This window comes from Sinocyclocheilus rhinocerous, unplaced genomic scaffold (genome assembly GCF_001515625.1).
Source record: "Sinocyclocheilus rhinocerous isolate Xijiao unplaced genomic scaffold, SAMN03320098_v1.1 scaffold2892, whole genome shotgun sequence".
In the NCBI taxonomy this organism is placed as follows: Eukaryota; Metazoa; Chordata; class Actinopteri; order Cypriniformes; family Cyprinidae; genus Sinocyclocheilus; species Sinocyclocheilus rhinocerous.
In genome coordinates, this window is record NW_015657985.1 from 171,692 (window position 1) to 186,332 (window position 14,641).

Consider the following 14,641-nt stretch of genomic DNA (forward strand, 5'->3'; position numbering starts at 1 on the left):
TTTGTGGAGAGGAATTGAAAATATCTTTGTCATTATACATTGATGACTTTGAGCTCTGTAACCCTCTAGGAACCTCATGTAAAAAGCACAAACTTTGTGGGGTCTAATTGGACTTTGAATAACTTGCCATCTGGATGCAATTCAACACTTTAATTTATCTGGCAGTTTTATGCAAGCGTGATCATGTAAAGTCATATGGATATGGCACAATTTTAGAGCCCCTTTTACAAGAATTGATTACTTTAGTTTCTTTTGTCAGATTGGATGTTTCTTTTGAATCGTGGAGCAATTGCAACACAATAAATGTTTGAAAATGTAATGGTTTTGACCGCTTATTCAAAGTAAGGTAATTATAGAAAGCAAGTAACAACAATTTATTTGAAAATAATAACGTTTATTTATTACACAATCTTAAATCATAGTTCATCAATTTACATAACATTTATTTAATTCATTCATGTCAGCTGAACATGATGGTAAAGCTTAAAATGTTAACTTTTACGTTGGATTTATGTGATTAAATTGGACGGAAAATTGACACGTAATTAAAATACACAAGTTTTAACTTTTGAGTTTTGTTTTTAATTTATTTATTTTATTTTGTGCAGTGTGCAGAACTATGTTTTGACTAATACCAGTCTCTGATCTCAGAGGTTATTCAGGCTTGGACTTGGTTTGATGAGATTTGCATCAAGCAATGCTCTTATTGGTAATCAAAATCCGGCAGCAACAGCATATTTTTCCACTTGGGTGAGCAATTCCAGAACAACCCGTCTTTTCACCCACATGGCAATAAACCAATAGAATGTGGAACAGTAGTGATTCATCTGGTCGTTACCAATCAAAAAAGGAGTGACCCAACAATTCACCGAACGTCGTTGTCCAGTTGTGTTAATTATTTTATTTTATGGTATGTTTTTTAAGAACTCAAACATGATTGTTTGCAATTAATGTGAAAGTAAGTGCAGTTTGATGTTTTCTTTACAAATCAGTTGCGAATGCTACTGAATGAATGTGATTTTACCACAGTACTGTACATCGATCCTGTTAGTAAATGCCCACCCTAGTGAAAAATAGTATACTTAAGCACAATTTATTTGTATGTGCTTTAGTATAACAAAATAAATTTGTGGAACACTATAAGTTGGTATACTTAAAATCTGTTAAATTGGAACAACTAATTTTGAACTAAATGCATTTTAGTCCAAAAGCAGTGCTGAAGTTCAACTAAAGTTGTGAAAAGCACTATAGAAATGAAATTGAAGTGGTTAAATTATTGAAAAGGTAAAAGGTCATAATTCTAAAACTTACTTCATGATCATGAATTATTATTATTATTATTATTCGCAACTCAAAACACATTATTACAATACTTCAGGCGAAGAAACAAACAAATATCAATACACAGAATGTGATATTGTCTCTTGTGCCATAGTCTTAGGTGAGAACTCATACAGCGGCCTTAATGATTTGACAACATAAAGTACAAATAATCCCCACAGACGAACATTAATATGGCCTTCATAAATCTACAGGATCATAAGATGAGTTGCCTCATTCATCCCTTACCGAGACTAGTTGTTGGGCTGAGTGAGCATGAACATGTCATTGGGGTTATGAAGTGGGCATTCTCTTTCAAAGGTTTCGTCCAATTAATTTATATATACATATGGGTGTGTGTGGGTGGGTGGGTGCCTTTGTACACTCTAAAAACTGCTGGGTTAAATACAACCCGGCGCTGGGTTGTTTAAATGTTGTTTAAATATTTAACCCAACCTTCTGTGTTAGTTAGTTTTATTTAACTCAACTATAGTTTAAAAATTACTATATGGCTGGCTTAAAATGAACCCAAAATAGGTTGTAAATAAACAATCAGACACATTATTACTAGAGGCACCAGAAATAATCAAAAGGTGAACATTTATTAATAATCAATTAAAAATGTTTATTATTTAATTATGATTTATTTTTTATTGAACATATTAGTACATGTTAAAATCTTGTTAATGTTAATGCATGTTAATTTTAAGCAAGAAATATAGCCATTTTTAAGCAATAGATAAGTTAAATAAAACTACCCAGAAGGTTGAGTTAAACTTGTAACCCAACTGCTGGGTCAAAAGAAAAAGAAGAAGAAGAAGAAACTTTATTGTCATTATTATACAACAACATTTGTTTGGTAGCTCTCAGAGACCAGCAGCATTGAAGAAATATAAGAATACACGAGATATACTGTAAATAATTACACTATAATATAAATATAACAATATATGCAAAGGAATATATGTACAGTGGGATTGGATAGTGCAAACAATACAGTGCAAACAGATATTGTCCAAAAGAAGAAGGCATTGCAAATTATATATGTATAATTACAAATTATAATAATAATAATAATACTACACATATAAAGTAAAATGTTCAGTGCATTAGCAGCAATTTGGGGAAAAACGGGAAAAAAAAGGGTAGGTAGACAGCTTAAAGGGGTCATATGATGTTGTTAAAAAGAACAGTATTTGGTGTATTTGGTGTAATGAAATGTTTATCCTCAGCGACCAGCACAGATCAGCTCTAGGCATGACGAAGCCATATGGTCCTCTTTTGGAAGGCCAAACAAAGTAGTTTCACTATCACAACGAAACACACAGAGCCTTCACGACATGGTGGCGGCAACAACAACAATACTACAGCGAGAATAAAAGTTACGCCTTCTTTCTTTGCGTGAACATTTGGGCGGCGTTATGCAAATCTTCCCTCATCGTGACGTGGACATGTGGGGGCGTGTTAGAATGAGTCGTTTTAGGTAGGTGTGGTTGACTCTTAACTTTTATAAAGAATATCTCTTTGGATTTGAGACTTTAGTCTTTGCAACTTTACAGATCTTCTTTATGCACCAAGAGCTTGTAACACTCCAAAGAGAAAGGAAAAATTGAAATCGCATCATATGACCCCTTTAAGTTTCTGTGTAGTGCAGCTGGTGTACCACACTGGTAACACAGTGGCAGAGAATGCTTTCTATTGTGCTCCTGTAGAAATTCACTAAAAGCTGAGAAGGTACTTTGGCTTTCTTGAGCTTTCTCAGGAAAAATAACCTCTGCTGAGCTTTCTTCACTAAGTAGTGAGTGTTAACAGTCCATGTTAGATCGTTTGTGATATACAGACCCATGAATGTTGTTAACCTTTTCACTATAGTGTTAGAGAAGTGGATGGGTGTACGGTCATGTGTAAATAAAATGAAAAGGGCTGGACTGAGGACACAACCCTGCGGTGCTCCTGTATTCAGCAATTGTTTGGTTTGTCCATATTTTACCCAGCGCTGGGTTGTATTTAACCCAGTATTTTTTAGAGTGTAGGTCATAATTAAAGTATTTTTTGTGCTCAGAGAACACCATTATAAAAATCACTTTTAACAAGTTTCAAACATGTTTTAGATGGAATTAAGAACCTAGCCAGTGTACTTTCTTCAGGATGAATATATATTTTACCCTTCCTCAATTGCATTTGTAAAAGGTATACTATTTTCATCTAGCACAAACACAGTTTGTGCTAGATGAAAGCAAGAAAAAACTAAATTTACAGTGTATTTTCAGTTAGTACATAGAGATGTCAATCTATTTTTAGTATACTTACAATTAAATAAATATGTTTTAAATAAAAGTCAGTATATTTATTTTTCACTAGGGCAGTGACTACAACACTTACCATATTTTTACCATAGTAACTGTAGTTTTGCCATGGTATTTCTAGTTAAAGCACAGTAACCACAATACTTACAATGGTTTTACCAGAATAAGTGTTTTTTACTGCATACTATTTAGGGCCGTGCACAGACCTTTTGAGGGGCATGTGCTGAAACTGAAAGGCATGAGCGCTGCACAGGTTGAGCCCTACCTGTGCACGTGCCTGATACTATTTATAAAGCACAGTAACCACAACACTTCCCAAGCCTTTAATACCTTTTCGTAAGGTCATTGTAATTCAGTATTTTTTCTGTTTTGCAGTATCTTCAGATCACATACATCTCCATCTCCTACAACAACCTTTAGTGTCCAACAGCTCTTAATGAAGCCATTTCTCGCAAAAGCTCACTTTCTCTCTCTCTCTCTCTCAGCTTTTCCTTGCCTATTTTTCTGAACTGTAATCCATAATTCATATACACATATTTTATATATATATATATATATATATATATATATACACACACAGTATATACTGTATATATGAACAAATATGGCATTATGGGTTGAACAATAAAAAAATAATATGTTTTTCTGTGACAACAGGAAAAAGAATATCTCTTTGGTTTTGAGACTTTAGTCTTTGCAACTTCAGGGATCTTATCTATGCACAATCAGCTTGGAACACTCCAAAGAGAAAGGAAAACTTGAAATCGCATCATATGACCCCTTTAACAGGAAACATGAACTCGAAGCTCCCAATACTGAACTTGAAGAACCTGCCAGGGAGGCTGTAGAAGTCCTTCAAAGGTTCAACCCTTCACAAGTAATGTTGAACACATTTACATAACTGATTATAACTGATTTGCTTTAATGAATGTATCCTTATTTTATGTGTTAACCTTCCTTATTGTCCTTCTCAAATATTTTGGTCACAGATAATTTCTAACACACTGTCTCAACATGTATATATCAAAACAACAAAAATATTTTCTTTTGTTTTTGTTTCAGAAATGGAAGACCGAAGGAAGGCCTGTCAAACTCTTTTCAAACCTGTCTTGTTTGTGGAGAGGGATGAATTTGGCCATCTTGTGTGTTTACAGAGAAAACCAAAAGCTGCAAAGGCAAACATTTCCAATGGTACGTCTGTGTTGGTCTGAACCCCTTGATTGAACATTACTGCCTTTACATTTTGCACCGCATTTAATGTAAACTTTAATTTACATATCCCACAGCCCCATCAGTACGAACCCTCAAAAAAGTGTTATGTCGAAGTAGTTATAATACATACAATTTCAGCAAATTCAGCAAAATGTTCTCTGACTTTTACTCCTACTGCTGTCATTGGCCATTGCCTCAACTCTCATGCAGATTGTGCCCATTTTAAGTAGTTGGAGTGTTTGTATCATAAAGTTATATTAAATATTATGTTAAGTTCATTGTATTCTTTATTAACCTGTTGAGCAGCATGGTCCAAAGTCCCTTTAAGGCAAGTCATGTCACTTGGTGGCCATCTTTGAAACGCCTCTCAGGCATCCAAGTGCAGCTTCTATCTCTTTGAATGGGGAAACATCAAATTCTCCAAAACTGTTCGCCTAGCTGACGAATAAATTTCATATTTGAAATCAACAAAGAAATTAAATTTCATATTTGAAATCAACAAAGAAATTTGAAAAGGATATATATATATATATATATATATATATATATATAATAGCAGGTGACAGATTATGTTTTACTCAATGTCATGTACTTAATAAAATGGTTGAAAATTATACTGTCTGGTTTTGTACTCTTGTGCTGCAGGTCACAAACAATCAAAGCTAGCCTACCTATGTAATTAACAGATTAAATAAATTTAAGAATTCAGAAATTATATAAAAAAAACACTATCTAAATTATTTCTTAAAATAAAATCATTATGTAGTTGCCATGGAAACCAATTTATGTCAGAGCAAACTGTCAACAATAGTAATTCGTTTTATGAAAGAAGTGTAATTAAAAATTAGACATGCCCCGTATATGTGCTGCTTTTTGCTGCAAAAACCAGGTAGGCTGTGGACGCTCATTTTTTGATGTACATTTTACAAAAAAAATTTAATTAAATAATTTGCATATGTAGCAGGGTAAGTATTCAATCTGCTTTTGGCCCCGGTTGGGGTGTGATTGGCAGACCAATGAGGGGTAAGCGGCCATACTATTTAAGGACTCTTATTTTGATGGGTGTGGTGGTGTCCTGTTGATTCTGGGTTCTCCTCTCCCTGGCGTCCCCTTTTCCGTTCCTGTTGGTGTTCAGTTTGATTAGAGTGGGGCTGGTGGCATCGGCATTGCGGCAAGTTTGTTGCGGAGTTTGCTTGCAGTAATGGCGACAAAAGCAGGTGTGTGAATGCTGGCCATGGGACATTGGGCCACGGCACTTGTTGGAGTGACCATGTAGTTTTGCATTTGATCTTCGTTCAACCCTAATCGAGCCAGTGAGGACTCGGTGTGGAGCAGGGGAGGCTAGCCACTTTCCTTCGGTGGTGTGTGCTTCACAGGGTGCAGTGTGTGTTAGTGCGATCTCTTTACAGTGTGTGTGTGGTGTTTGATTTGGTGTGAATTTAGGTGGGTTTAGACGACCTCCCGAGTTGCAGCCGGCCTGCCCTGTTCCCGCTAAGCCTGGCCCTGGAGAATTATTTTTTTAATCTTGTGGTTATATTAAATATTATGTTAAGTTCATTGTATTCTTTATTAACCTGTTGAGCAGCATGGTCCAAAGTCCCTTTAAGGCAAGTCATGTCACTTGGTGGCCATCTTTGAAACGCCTCTCAGGCATCCAAGTGCAGCTTCTATCTCTTTGAATGGGGAAACATCAAATTCTCCAAAACTGTTCGCCTAGCTGACGAATAAATTTCATATTTGAAATCAACAAAGAAATTAAATTTCATATTTGAAATCAACAAAGAAATTTGAACAACTGTCTCGTAAATTTTTTTTGAAAACGCTCGAATCATGTCAAAAAACTGAATTTTTTCAGGTTGACCGAGCTAATGCGCATGCGCACACGACAGAAACGAATTCACGACACCAACCTCCTTTACGGCTGCTGGAGGACACGATCAGATGTCATCATGTCGATCAAACCATGGAAGATTTGTTTTTTGTTGTTTTTTTTTGTCTGTTTTGCAATGGAACATTCTCATTATTGTTCTTGTTTATGGCATAAGTTGTAAAAAAAAAAAAAAAGCTATGGAAGATTTTGGTTAAAGGTCCGAGGGTTGTGTATATATAAATATAAATACTGGGTTCTCCTCTCCCTGGCGTCCCCTTTTCCGTTCCTGTTGGTGTTCAGTTTGATTAGAGTGGGGCTGGTGGCATCGGCATTGCGGCAAGTTTGTTGCGGAGTTTGCTTGCAGTAATGGCGACAAAAGCAGGTGTGTGAATGCTGGCCATGGGACATTGGGCCACGGCACTTGTTGGAGTGACCATGTAGTTTTGCATTTGATCTTCGTTCAACCCTAATCGAGCCAGTGAGGACTCGGTGTGGAGCAGGGGAGGCTAGCCACTTTCCTTCGGTGGTGTGTGCTTCACAGGGTGCAGTGTGTGTTAGTGCGATCTCTTTACAGTGTGTGTGTGGTGTTTGATTTGGTGTGAATTTAGGTGGGTTTAGACGACCTCCCGAGTTGCAGCCGGCCTGCCCTGTTCCCGCTAAGCCTGGCCCTGGAGAATTATTTTTTTAATCTTGTGGGTGTGTTTCATGGGAGAGAAAATTTTATTGATTCTCTTATAATAAAGTATATTTTTTTCTTATTTCTTATTCTTATTTCTTTGCCCTCAATTGGTAAGACATACCTGTGTGTCTTTATTGGGAGTATTTCCCTGGCGCTCCACCAGGGTGGCATAGTTGTATGGAACTAATTGTGGTTTAGGGTCTTTAAGACCTATGTGTGTGCCACATTTTAGCGTAGTTGGCAGGGTTTACCTGGTAAGGCAAGGATTTTTCTGAGTGAGACGTGGGCATAAGTGTGTTTATTTAATATTTGTTGTGTTTTGTTTTTTTGTTCTTTCTCTTCAGAAGCAAAACAGCAGCGTGCGTTTCGACCTTTTGGGCAATCCGTATACCTCTAGCAGTGACCATTTCCTATTGTTGGGGTGAGTGTAGCTATGCCAGGTATGGAGGATGAAATGCAGGAGTTGCAAGAATTAGTAGCACAGCCGAGAGCATACAATGACCGGTTGCGTCATGAGCGTGAGTTACCTGGCCCCAGTACTGTTCCTGTTGCCCCTGCAGGTGCGCCTGGCCCTCCCCAGCCAGTCAAGGCTGATTCAGTGGTGCCGGAAAGATTTGTTTTTGTACCCACAGATAGACGGTGTCCAAAATTTAGTGGCAAATCCGGCACAGGTATTGATGAGTGGGTGGAGGAGGCTGAGGCATGTATGCAGGCTCGTTACTTGTCCAAAGCTGACAAAGCATTTTTTCTCTTCGATCACTTGGAAGGTGAAGCACGGGAGGAGATTAGACACCGTCCCAGTGAGGAACGGGGATATCCGGATAAGATTATTGCGATTTTACGGGAGTTGTATGGTTGCTCTAACTCGTATGTAGCACTCCAAGAAGCTTTTTTCTCCAGGAGGCAGCAAGACGGGGAATCTCTGTTAGAGTTTTCCTTGGCCTTGATGACTCTTCTGGAGAAGGTTAAACAACAATCACCCAACGCTATCCCTAATGCCGAAATTGTGTTGCGTGATCAGTTTGTTGAGTACGTCGCCGATAGTGCCCTCCACCGGGAACTGAAGCAATTAGTTCGCCACCAGCCTGCTTCTACCTTATTAGAGATACGTGAGAAAGTGATTAGGTGGGAGCGGGAGGGGATGCCAGGGGGTGCGAGGGGTAGGAGTCAGTCAGTTCCAATGGCTTATGGCATCCAGTATAGGGTGCACGGGCATTCTCAGTCAGAGTTGAGGGAGCTGCGGGAGATATTAAAATCACAGCAGCAACAGTTAGATCAACTCACTCAGAGTGTTGCGGGTATGCGGTTTCTTTAGCGTGTTCATCGGCCCTCCCGTACTGAGGTACTACTCTGTCGTTGGTGTCAAAAACCGGGCTATTTAGCACGTGAATGTGATGGAGAACGTGTTCTTCCTCCCTCTCTAGATCGGCGTGAGTCACCTTCTACGATGAGGGCGGGGCAGACTCGCCGAGCTGCAGAGTCACAGTTCGGTAGGGAAAGATCATGACTCAGTGATGTCAGGTCCCCTGCCACATCTAATGGCGTCGTGTCCTCACCTCGTTGTTTGTATGGGAGGGGTACAAGTGCCCTGTTTGATTGATACTGGCTCCATGGTGTCTACGATCACGGAAAGTTGTTTTGTGGAGCTATTTGCACCATGGGGCCAGGACCGTCTCAGGGCATGTCAGTGGTTGCCGCTTCGTGCGGCCAACGGGACATCGATACCATATGTTGGCTATATCGAGTTGGACGTAGAGCTTTGCAGTCAGGTAATTCCAGGATGTGGCGTGCTGGTTGTCAGAGATCCTCCTGGGGGCTCAAGTCCCTGGTATTTTGGGGATGCATGTGTTAAGCCGGTGCTATCAGGAGCTCTTTGGGCAGCACAGTACCGCCCTTTTTGACGCGCCGTCTGTGTCAGGGGCCTCTAAGCCAGTGTTTCAGGCGTTACAACACTGTTGTCAGGTAAGTGCTGTCCCTCAAGATAGCCGTATGGGCGAGGTGCGATTGCGGGGTCGCAGTGTGTGTTGTATTCCAGATGGCACAATGAAAATGGTGGCTGGCACTTGCTCTGGGCACTTTGCTGGGGAATCTGTGCTCTTTGAACCACCAGAAACTGGGTTGCCTGCAGGTCTTTTGGCGTCAGCTGCATTAATGCGAGCGACTCAATGCACCGTTTATGTACCTGTCATAAATGTAGGTAAGACTGATGTAATGCTTTTTCGGAACTCTGTTTTGGGCACCTTGCACAGTGTATTCATTGTGAGCTTGCCCCGTGGCGTCTCAGAATGTAAATCAGTTTCAGCCCCAGTAAATCTTCAGTTTGTCTGTGTTGTCAGAGACTGAACAGGAACAGGTGAGGTCGCTGCTGTTGAAATTTCATACGGTTTTTTCAGAGTACGAAGGCGATTTGGGATGTACCCGGCTCCTTTCTCACGACATCCCTTTGACTGATTCGGTCCCAGTTCGACAACGCTACCGATGGATACCTCTGTCGGAGTATGACATGGTAAAAACACATATAAACCAGTTGCTGGAAACAAACATTATTAGAGAGAGCTGCAGTCCTTACGCCTCCCCCATTGTGTTGGCCAAAAAGGAGGATGGCACGTTGCGTATGTGCGTAGACTATCGTCAGCTGAACACAAAAACTCGAAAAGACGCTTTCCCCCTGCCACGTATAGAGGAAACCTTGAACTCACTGACAGGGGCCTGGTGGTTTTCCACCATGGACCTGGCCAGTGGGTACAACCAGGTTCCTGTCACGGAGGGGGATAAACATAAGACCGCATTCTGTACACCCTTCGGTCTTTCTGAATTGAATCGTATGCCGTTCGGGCTCTGCAATGCCCCAAGCACCTTCCAGAGGCTGATGGCGAGGGTGTTTGGGGATCAGCAGTGTCAGTCTCTTCTTTTGTACTTGGACAACATAGTGGTGTTTTCCTCCTCTGTGACACAACATCTAGAGAGGTTAGAGGTGTTTTTGAGTTGGCTGGAGCGAGAGGGGTTGAAGACTAAATTAGCTTAGTGTATGTTTTTCCAGCTAGAGGTAAGTTATCTGGGACACGTAATTTTGGCCAAAGGGGTGTCGACAGATCCAAGCAAGATAGAGGCGGTGAAGCAATGGCAGCGCCCTACAGGGGTGGCAGAGCTCCGGTCCTTCCTGGGGTTTGCTAGTTACTATAGGCGGTTTGTAGAGGGTTTCGCCAAGTTGGCGTCCTCTCTGCACTGTCTGGTAGCTGACTTTGCTGGTCGTACATCCAGGGCTCGAACAGAGTTGAGGAGTAGGCTCACCTCTGCCCCTGTATTGACTTATGTTGACTTCTCCCTTCCCTTTATTTTGAAGGTAGATGCCAGCCATGGAGGGTTGGGAGCAGTTCTGTCTCAGGAACAGGGAGGGAAGGTGTGGCCCATAGCCTATGCTAGCCGCAGTCTTAGGCCCACTGAGCACATGTCAAATTACAGCTCTATGAAGTTGGAGTTTTTGGCGCTCAAGTGGGCCATGACTGAGAAGTTCAGAGAATACCTGCTGGGGCAAAGGTGTGTCGTCTTCATGGATAACAACCCCCTCAGCCACCTGACTACTGCCAAGCTTGGGGCCACGGAGCAACTGTGGGCTGCACAATTGGTCGCCTTTGATTTTGAGTTAAAGGGGTCATATGATGCTTTTTTAAAGATCATTATTTTGTGTATTTGGTGTAACAGAATATGTTGACATGCTTTAATGTTCAAAAAACACATTATTTTTCAAATACTGTACATTATTGTAGGTCCTCTATGCCCCGCCTCTCTCAAACGCTTCGTTTTCATATGACCCCTTTAAGGTATCGCTCTGGAAGGAGCAACCGGAATGCGGATGCACTTTCCCGACAGGGTCCCTCCAGTCAGGGTGAGTTGGAAGAAGTACTGCCTGGTACAGCTTTCCCAGCCATTGTAAGGCAGGCTGGAGAGATGGAGGTGGGTTCTTAAGCAGCAGTCACCGTGCTGCCTGGTTTGGCTGTGGACATGCAGGCCTTGCAGGAGGAGGACCCTGTTATAGGTGAGGTGTTAAGGTTTAGGAGGCGTGGGGTTCCCCCTAGTTCCGAGGAGCGTCGGCAGCTGCCCAGGGTAGTGGTGAATCTGCTACATCAATGGAGCCGGTTGTGTGAGCAGGACAGAGTATTGCACCGCAGAGTCTGGTGGAGAAGAGGTGCTGCAGGTGGTGTTACCATCACTATTGTATCATGAAGTGCTGACGCAGTTACACCAGGAGCATGGGCACCAAGGAGTGGAACGCACCACTGAGTTGGTGCGGCAGCGCTGTTTTTGGCCGGGCCTGACATCTGATGTGGCACAATGGTGTCGAGAGTGTGAAAGGTGCCAGGCTGCCAAGGATACACAACTCCTTCCCAATAGCTTCATGGGCCATCTTTTGGTCTCGAGGCCGAATGAAATCTTGGCCATAAATTTTACTGTATTGGACTCAACGCGTTTTTGGTTGGAGAACGTGCTGGTTATGATGGACGTTTTTACAAAGTATACCTTGGCTGTACCTACACGAGATCAATGGGTGGAGACAGTAGCCCAAGTTTTGGTGGTTGAATGGTTCTATAAATTCGGTGTCCCCAGTCGGATCCATTCTGATCAGGGCCGTAATTTTGAGTCCTCCCTGGTACAGCAGCTTTGTGCACTATATAAGGTAGAAAAGTCTCGCACTACTCCTTATCATCCGGCAGGGAATAGATAGTGCGAGTGCTTTAATAGGACATTGCACAACCTTTTGCGTACCCTGCCTGTGTCCAGGAAGATGGATTGGGCCTCATGCCTTCCACAAGTGCTATTCTGCTACACCACTACCCCTCATCAGGCGACTGGCAAATCCCCATATTTTTTAATGTTTGGGCAAGAGCCAAGACTCCCGGTGGACTTCCTCTTGGGTAGAGTCCAGGAGGTTGGGGCTGGTAGTGTGCATGAGTGGATGAGGGAACATCAGGCCACGCTTCAGGTGGCTTTTGAGGGGACTCGGGGATGACTGGAAACTGCTGCTGGTCACCGTTAAGGCGCAACATGATGACCATGTTTGTGATGCACCACTGGGGGAGGGCCAGTTATTTTATTTACACGAGTATGGCGCTAGAGGTCGCCATAAAATTCAGGACCTGTGGAGCCCGGTGGTGTATCAGGTCGTAAAATCACACAAGGAGGGTGGGGCGGTATACACTATTGCACCAGTGGATGACTTGGGAAGGGTCAGATGCGTTCATCGCTCGGCCTTAGAAAGCCCGAATCCGGAAGGATGCCCCGGTTCCGGCCTCGACATATCCCCATTTTGGAGAAAGAGGTGCCTTCAGCAGAAGTTTCGTCAGAAGATGTCGATCTGCTTATGTTGGTGCCGGCAATTCCCCCGGTAGGTTGGGGGCCAGTCTCTCAGGTGCTGGTTTCTCTGGGTGCTTCTACCTCATAGAGTAGGCCGGTAGGGTCTCATGGGGTGACCCTAGTTGTGGGGGGTCTTGAGGTTCCTGATATCGTATCAGGTGTACCCCCGGGGCTTGCCAGTTTGCCGGAGGGCCAGTCATGTATGGATGGTGTCCCCTTGAGGAGAACTGGGCAGACCACTGTGGGCCACCATTCAAATTTGCATCGTCTACCACGGGCCATTGAGATAGGCACGAGAGCTGCCACAATACCAGGCCCCATCTCTAACAGGATTTCCGTTTGGTTTAGGCCGTGGGACACAGAACAGAAATAGTCCAAGGGTATGTGTCGTTGGGTCATCGTCGGGACGCCGATCTAAAAAAAATAGGGGGTAGAATGTGGCAGGGTAAGTATTCAATCTGCTTTTGGCCCCGGTTGGGGTGTGATTGGCAGACCAATGAGGGGTAAGCGGCCATACTATTTAAGGACTCTTATTTTGATGGGTGTGGTGGTGTCCTGTTGATTCTGGGTTCTCCTCTCCCTGGCCTCCCCTTTTCCGTTCCTGTTGGTGTTCAGTTTGATTAGAGTGGGGCTGGTGGCATCGGCATTGCGGCAAGTTTGTGGCGGAGTTTGCTTGCAGTAAAGGCGACAAAAGCGGGTCTGTGAATGCTGGCCGGTACATTGAGCCACGGCACTTGTTGGAGTGACCATGTAGTTTTGCGTTTGATCTTCGTTCAACCCTAATCGAGCCAGTGAGGACTCTGAAGGAAAGCGGCTAGTCTCCCCTGCTCCACACAGTGGTGTGTGCTTCACAGGGTGCCGTGTTTGTTAGTGCGATCTCTTTACAGTGTGTGTGTGGTGTTTGATTTGGTGTGAATTTAGGTGGGTTTAGACGACCTCCCGAGTTGCAGCCGGCCTGCCCTGTTCCCGCTAAGCCTGGCCCTGGATAATTATTTTTTTAATCTTGTGGGTGTGTTTCATGGGAGAGAGAATTTTATTGATTCTCTTATAATAAAGTATATTTTTTTCTTATTTCTTATTTTTATTTCTTTGCCCTCAATTGGTAAGACATACCTGTGTGTCCTTATTGGGAGTATTTCCCTGGCGCTCCACCAGGGTGGTGTAGTCGGATGAAACTAATTGTGATTTAGGGTCTTTTAGACCTATGTGTGTGCCACACATAGTTATAATTAATCTTATTGATATATTGCTCTGCTTGAGCAGTCTACTGGTTTAAGTGTGGTAATAATTTTAATGTTCTTACCTACATGTATAAAACTCCTGCAATTAACAAAATAATAGGATCAGTAATAGCGTAATACATGCATTGACTCCAAACCATTTATACTTATATAAATTGTAATCAACAACAAAAGGAGAAAGAAGTGGTTATCCAACATCAGGAGGGCAGATCTGAATTCTGCAATGACAAGAGCTGAGGCCAACAGGGGAGGATATGTTGTCTGTGAAGATAATTTTTTACCAGAACAGATCATCACACAAGTACATCCATTTTATTCTTTGTACTATGTGACATTAATATAATAATAAAAACACTAGTAATACAAAATGTAACTTCTATATGTTTTTAAGGGGAAGAGGAAACGTCTGTCCCCCACCGCTAAATCAACCCTTAAATTGTGAAAATAAGAGAAAATAGGTAATTGAAAAGATTTTAGAAATATCACACATACAGAATGGAATTATTCAAAACTATTTATTTATTATTTATTACCACATTTTGTTCTAGACACAGGTACCAAACCACTTTCAGAGTCCAGTCATGAGCTCTTGGTCTCTCCAACAGAATTACCATTGGACGGTTCTCCTATATTAAATGTGGCTCAAGAACCTCTTTCACAA